This window comes from Perna viridis, chromosome 3 (genome assembly GCF_037379345.1).
Source record: "Perna viridis isolate PV_CMFRI_1.1 ecotype Kerala chromosome 3, ASM3737934v1, whole genome shotgun sequence".
Classification (NCBI taxonomy): domain Eukaryota; kingdom Metazoa; phylum Mollusca; class Bivalvia; order Mytilida; family Mytilidae; genus Perna; species Perna viridis.
In genome coordinates this window covers 18,268,204-18,276,366 of record NC_142447.1, presented here as the reverse complement: position 1 = coordinate 18,276,366, position 8,163 = coordinate 18,268,204, and positions in this window count along the sequence as shown.

Below are 8,163 nucleotides of genomic sequence, written 5' to 3'. Positions count from 1 at the left end.
ATTTCAAAAGACTTGTTTGATGAACAGAATTCTCGGGATCTCATCATAGCTCTTGTTTGTCACCTCTGTCGCCATCTTTCTTTATGTCGCTCTCGTAGTTTGAGGGAGAAAAAGCTATATCTGTCCCTTTCTTTAGAAAAAGAAACAAAGCAGTATAAAAGAGCATCAATATCTGACATTCGTTTGCATTTGCAGAAAATGAAGCCTTTAACTTGAAAAAAAGATTAGAATTATGCCGAATTCATAGTTATCATCCCTGATTTATATAGCTTAATTAACGATATTGCTTTTCTGAAAGGATTCAATAAATCATGGTTTGATTATCTCTCTATCTATTCTTCTCTTTATAGAAAGTAAGTAAATTGTTGTTACAATAATCCTTTAGCTAAGTAAAATCACCAAAACGCATAAAGGAAACCGATAGAGCTAATAGTGGGGTTAATAAAAGTTTTCCCGTCATTGTGAAAGTCACGTATAAAAATCCGGATCAAAAGGTGACACAAACCACACAGAGGCACTTTGATATAGATAATTCAAATCAATCATTCGATTTTTAGTCCAGATTTGAAGTTTAACAGTTCAAGAGGATCAGGGAAAGTTTCATTAAGACCAACTTAAATCGAACGAAAACAATGGCTATTTATTGTAAACGATAAGTGGCTGGATCCACATAACGAGGTGTCCGGGTAATTGTTCGGATACACCGCAATGTCGATCGTCGGGTCAGTGATAAACGGGAAAACATTAAGTGAAAATAAAGTTTTAGTTCGAAAGGTGTCACCTTTTGATTAACAGATGAGCTCTAGCAAAAATTTCCTTTAGTTGCTCCATTGCATGCAAATTTTGGATGCTATACGTAGTTCGTGTATGGGTTTCTGTTTGGTTGGTTCATGCTTATTGTTTGTCTTTATGCCAAGATATTTGTCATTTTCAAAAAGCATTTTCATCATTTTTTAAAAACTATAATACTTGTCAACGGTGATAAAAAAAAAACGACCACAGGTATTTAAAAATAAACATACTCAACATGGTTTAGTATTTCAATTATTTATTCATGAACATATTTTAAGTTACTATGACTTCCACGTTTGTTAAAAATATTAAAAATCAAACATCAAATCAAAACAAAACAAAACAAAATATGAAAAACAGCGAACCCTCCTAAAATCAATTTATGAAAACAACAAAAAGAAATACCCCATCTGAACTGAGCCAACATGTTATACAACAAAATACTTAGTTTAACTACTGTATACAGGGACAATAAAGTGTATGTTAGACATAGTATCTAATTTACTTAATTTATCTGAATTTTAATACCGGAAGTTGAATTCGATTTATTCAAAAATGAATGATTGATTGATTGTTGGTGTTTTAACGCCCGAGCAGCAATATTTCAGCTACATCCAGGCGATGAACATGAAATATATATATATATACATGGACGTTTCATTTTCGAGCCCCATGCAGGTCCGGGTGTCAAAAGAAAAGGCCCGCATCAGCGCTAAGCTTGTCGTAAAAGGCGACGAAATAGTGCTCAGAACGCTGGCCGGGGTCTAGGGTGCTCTGCCCACAGAGCAACTGGGTTGTGTGCCCCAGATGGTGCAATGGGTTACCACTGGCATGCTACATGCTGGGATCGCCAGGCCATAATACGGAAAACCTGACCGCATATCATAGTGGTACCACGTTTCTAGCACGTTAAAAAACCCTGATGTTGTTTTCAACAGGAGTAGGAACCGTTGCGCTCCGTCTCAGGAGGCTAAATTGCCCGGGCCGGGCAGTTTAGCCTCCTGAGACGGAGCGCAACGGTTCCTACCCAACTCTCCTTATTTTCATTTCCATATCAAAAATTCGTCGACCCTATAATCCTTGTGTCCCATCCCATTTTTTTTTTTCATTTATATCATCATTTCATATTCATTTCATCATCCATTTCATGTTCATCGCCTGGATGTAGCTGAAATATTAGATAGTATTGTGTACAATTGTGCTCATAACATAACATAAACACTGTATAGTTTTAATTTTATGCTTGATTTGTCATTATATTCTACATCAATAGCGCAATTCAGCAGACATACGTTGCGTCTCTGAATCCCCAGAAAAGGCAACTAAAACTACCGGTGTCATGTTAAGCACAGGACCTTATGAACAATTGTTTTCCACTGAGGAACTTTTCTCTGTTTTTAATCTGAAAGGTGATTGTTTTTGGTCGTTTTTCGGGAAACTAATTTCCCTGGGGTAATCAGAAGAAATTAAAATACATATTAGCTCCGATAAAATTCATGATTGATCCCGTCCTCTTGTAAATATTCTTTAATGATCCATACGTGACCTTATTGAGGATAAATTGCGCCAATTAATGGCGAACCTCTTGGGTCTCTTTAAGAACGATTCCATTACGATTGATGCACTAACACTTTAAATTAATGATCCTTTTGTCAGTTTATTTGATTCATTTTATCGAAATTTTACACAATAGCCATATACAATGATCTGTGTATAAAAATCTGGAGGACTGAGATAGGACTCTTTATGCTGGTGGTGGATTTGAATTGCAATATCAATGGGGATAAATTTGACATTTTCTAATTGCAAAAAATAAACGAAATAAAAATCCAACTTTCAGATTTTCTTCTCTCTTTCGATTCCAATATTAAATAGTTTCAAAGGAAGGGGAAGAGCATGAGCAAGACAATTTTGGGGATAGAATTTGTGAAAAATCGGGATTTCATCAAAACAATTTTATTTAGGGCGTGCGTATAGCCGGCACGCATTTCTTGAACGCGATCCGTGCCTTAACTGTATGGAAGCTTAGAAACTGTTACAGAAACCGCTATAAGAAAAGAACAAAATAATTAACTCAACCCACATTTAAATGTTCAGATTCTTTAGTCGGGTGGACTGATTTCAAGAGCAATGCTGTAACCGACCTTCGTGAGTTTCAAATTTTAAGGATTTTAAAACTGTACATTTTTGTATACATCGATATTAGCTGTTATACTGAAGGTTCACTCCCAGAAGTGTCCTTTGGTCCCTAGTCGGTACTTTGCCTGTTCACCTGCTCCACGGAAGACCGTTTTCATAAAGCGCGCATGCCAATTAAAAACAAAATTGAAGACTGCACATTACCACTTAACCCATATACCATTTTGAAAATCTGAGCTAAATTACGACTAGAGTCAATTTACTACATGTAGTATGCTAATTCGCCATTTTGCTTCAATAGTTTTTTGTACCTGTAATACTGTTTTATTATATTATCATTACCTATTTTAAATCATATTTGGACATCTTTATACTACGTCGTATGATTAATAACACTATTAAAACATAAAGCAACTGATATCAAATATTCGTTGGACCATCATAACATAATGTGATTATTCAGATTATTCAGATTTTCTAAGCTATGCTCTCAATTATTTAAAATATATATATAAAAGAAACGTAGCATTTAACCGAAGTTTATCAAACGTACATTTTACTACGAGAAGAAAAAGTCAAAATTTGATAAACCTAAATCATACTTTGATACTGTATTTTCAAAGAATTTTCTGTTCAGTACACTTTGCCATATGCAAAAAGTATAACTACAGATGCCACAAAAATGCACTTTAGAAATCAGGTGTTTATATAGAAATAATGTTTTTCCCATCTAATAGAAACCCCATAGAGCGATAACGTCGAAAGTTGATTGTGAATCATTACATTCAAACGAGCGGAGTTGTAAGACAAAATTATGAAAATCTTAATAGGTTTTCCCGATACCCTAAAACATCTGTTTTACCACAATTTTGTTCCCTCTATATTCCTAAAACGATATAGTCTTTGAAGACAGTGTCACACGTTTTATCAGCTCTTTTCAAACTTTAAACTTAAAAGGCCAATGGTGAACGCCCTTTTTGACCAAGAATGTTAATATTGGCCATTTTATTTGTTATATAAATGACACAATGTATAGAAGTTGATACATTAGTCGACTATGACAAATCTTTTGATAAATTTATTTCATTTTTTTAAAGGTTTATTTTCATATCAATAGGATTATGTGGTATTTTCGTGCATCATTTGTTGGCAGTCTTTCCCATTTTTCTTCATTAATCCGTATAATTTTCATTTTGACGAGTCTTTTTTAGCCTTTAATATGTATATGAATATATTTCTCGTTATGGTAAAGGAATAAATGAAAGTTGATACAAACCGTTATATTTCTTTACAAGCTCATAACTATTACATTCATTCGGTAATGTAAAGTGGTCTTTATTACAAAACAAAGTAAATGTTTATGCCGTATAACGTTTTATTGTAGAGAAACGACAGATGCAAGAATTATATTTTATAAACCTTTTCTTCTATATTTGAAACATTTTTATGATTAAATCTCGAAAACGAAGCAGAAAATTGGCTATTTATTTATTAAATATTTAATATTTAAAAATAAGTCTTGGCTCGAATAGTTCATTATCGTTATCAATACAATCTTTTGAAAGCGAAAAACACATAAAGCAGACACTAAACCGAGAAAAGGTCTAATGTCACAATACACTGTACTTTTAGAATGTTAAGAACAAAAAAAGACAATGCTAAGGATAATTGAAACATCCACAACTTGACAAAAAATAACACCAAGCAATGAACGATTGCTACCATTTGAACACAAATCCAATATACATGTAACTATAAAGTATAAATCGTTCTTGACACAGATTTCGGGCAACTTCTTTTTCAAAAGAAATTCGCCAGATTAGAAAATAACAAAGTTTTAAATACAAAAGCCTTTAAACGAATAAATGAGCTTTCCCTTTTTCATAAAACACATTTCGGTAAAAATGGTGAAGTGTTTAGAATAAAATTTAGATCTTGTTTCAATGAAGTGAAAAAGTAAATGACTTAAAACGTTCATTTGAAGCGTTCGAAATCAATTTGTCATGGAAAGCCATTCTCTTTAACATGACCTTATCCATATCTATAATACAATAATGGCCATGTATTTCACAATAAAAGCCTCACTATTATCATATAGTGTTTGTCACATCATAAAGAAGTATATATCTTCAAAAGCATATTACATTCGTTGCAAAAAGAATGAGTTTTAAATGGGTTTTGTAATTCGTAATGTGAAAACGAAACCATATTCATTATAGCATACGTTTGACCTCTTCTTTTATGTTATATTTTTCACGTGTTACATGTTTTTCGAGACTAAATATTTCAAGTAAATGTCCACAAAATAATGAAAGTAATTAGATTAGCATAAAATTCAATTTAATCTGTTTCTCTTTTTAAAGAATATTGAAAATGCATTTTTAGAATGGGAAGTGCGTCTGTCCTTTAATTGCATAAGCATTTTTTTTTTAAGTATAAACGAACTCACCAGCTTTCTTATAAAGATTCAACAAAATCTGAAGACAATAACTTTGAAACATGAACATGACCTTTCTCAAACGACTTAAAGGGGGTATATAACAAAATTACCGAACTGATTTAATCTAGGCAGTATTGTCAAAAAGAATAGTCTAAAAGGAAAGTCCGTATAACAAATGGCAGTATCAAGTTAAAAAAAATAGAATCTTGAAAACCGAACGCAATGTTCCTGACTTGGTACAGAAATTCCCAAAATGAAAGGTGGGTTAAACCAGGTTTTATAGTGCGCTAAATCTCCTGCTTCCATTACGGTTCATTATTTCCGGTATATTTCAACACAAATGGGCAACATCGAATTGCCACTAGTCAAAATCGGTAAAACCAAGTGATGGCATTTATAGCTTACTTAGCCTATGGCCAGGTGAACTAATTAAAAATGACAGAATTGCTAAAATAATTTTTATATTTTATCAACGTAGTTTCTAGGCGTCTTGTTAAGGTATATTTTATATCAAGTGCTGTTTAGTTTCCCTAATATTGATGTTTTGGACGTTTCAAATGTGAATGACACCCTCATGTTTGTTTTTTCGGAAAAGTCCGTTTCAGTGACACGAGAAACAGAGAGTGCAGTCGGTCGTGTAACATCTTTAATAATTTATCATTTACACAATGCCCAGCGACAATGTAGTTGGCAATTGTGTATTTTAATAGTGCACCCTTTTTGCGTTATCTTTATTGTGAAAAGCATCTTGCAAATATAAGATGGACTTCTTGTTATTTTTTGTGTTTGTTTGATTTTTATTCGTTAAAAAAAACACTTCATCTTACGCAAATACATTTAGCAATAACGAAAACACATTCTCACTTCTTAAAACCTGATCTCAACTCGTTTCCTTCTTTTTTGCTTGTTAACATACATGTATTATCTTTTGTTCGAGTTGTTTTCGTTGCTTTTACTGCAAGCTTCCCCTTTCCCATGATTTTTTTTAGAAAAAATCCGCTACATGTCAATTGGCTGAAACTGAAAATAGATCTCTTACTTTGACCTGTAAATCCTCAAGTTTTCCCCTGTCCGTCTTAAAAATATCTCTGATTAGCTAGTAGACTAAAATTCAAAACAAGTATTTTTGTTTTGACCCGAAAACGTTCTATTATGTTTTTTTTTAAGTTAACAAAGACCGGTGAAGATTGTAAGACTAAGGTTGTCTTGTTGCAAAATAAGACAGATTTGTTCATGTACAATGGACAAAATCCCTGTTTAAAGATGACAAATATTTCACAATACCCCGCGAATCTGAATGGGGCGAATATACCAGATGTTTATTTGCAATTATGAACGATAGCAAGCACCGAACCAAACAAATGAAAAACAGATAACATTTTAACAAAAGTGATTTATGGATAATGTGGAAAGCGGCATATTCTATCGACTTTAGACTGTTACCTAGCAAACAGCACCGGCCGATAAGTTTTACCTTTCTTTTCATTTACTTTTCAATAAATACTGGATAGAAAATATCAGAACAATGAACTGCATCATTTTCACACAGTAAATTCAACGATCCAATAAAAATATCAAAAACTACTTTTCCTGTGCAATTCACATCGAGGCTCTTAAGAGGTCCTTTCACAAAACATTGCCTAATGTGTTGGGATTGTACTTGAGAAAACGTTTAAAAGACCGTGAGTTTGTTTGTTGGAAAAAGATTACCACCACGTGTTTGATACAAAAATAAAGCAAATTCGGAATAAAACGGCTAAAAATTTCTTTTTTATTTCTTTTGAAGAGGGATGGCAGTGTCAATCTCATAACTTACTTTTATATAGGTGATAAATAAAAGAATTAGTTTCACCGCAATGGACTTTGTCAAAGGCTTTTGGCAGATTTGTTAAATATATATAACCTTTTTCAGACATTTAGATAGCAAATTATTTCAATTGAAATGATTTCAAAGGCAGGATAAATTTCAATCATACGAATATATTCTGGTTCGTCTTGTTTTTGCCCATGTTATGAAAACTCGTTTTATCATTGTCAAATATATTTGCTGCGGTGTTAGCGAAAGCATGGTATTTAGGTCTCATATCAAAAGCATTTACAAAACGATAGGAAAGATTATTGCTCTGACGTTGAAAAATGTACATTTCATAGAATAAAAATGAAATGGTACAAGCTCATCAAGTTATCTGTCAAACTCAATTGAAAACATTATTCGAAGCAAATATTAAGGCTAATTTAGCATTTAAGGCGATGTCGCTCCTATTTACACATCCTTTAGCTAAACAAAGACTCATTATAACTGTTTCCCCCTCTTTGACCACAGGTTAAATACGTTTAAATAACATTCTATCATTCTATCACAGACATTCTGGAATACCTCTTATTATTTTCTTGTCATATTCAATTTGTATAGAGAAAAGTAAAGCCATGTTTGATGATACGGGATTAGGTTGTAGGAAAAAGGATTCCGCTTCAAAATGTCTTTTGATGCGATCTATTCATACCGCTTCTGACGGATAGAAACTTTTTCCTAAATGTTTCATAGTTCATTAATACAATTTATATTAGTCGTGAAAATTTAGGTTTTGTAAACAAACTTTATTGATTTTTTAATTGAACAGAACCGGCTAATATTTCATTTTCAAATCAAATATGCATCATGACTTTTTTCAAATATTCTTGCATAAATTTGCTTTTAAAAAACCAAATGGTTTTTAAAATTCAATATTACAAATATACTAAATATTAATGGCGTTAGACAATGGAGAAAACAAACTAGAAAAGAAACAATT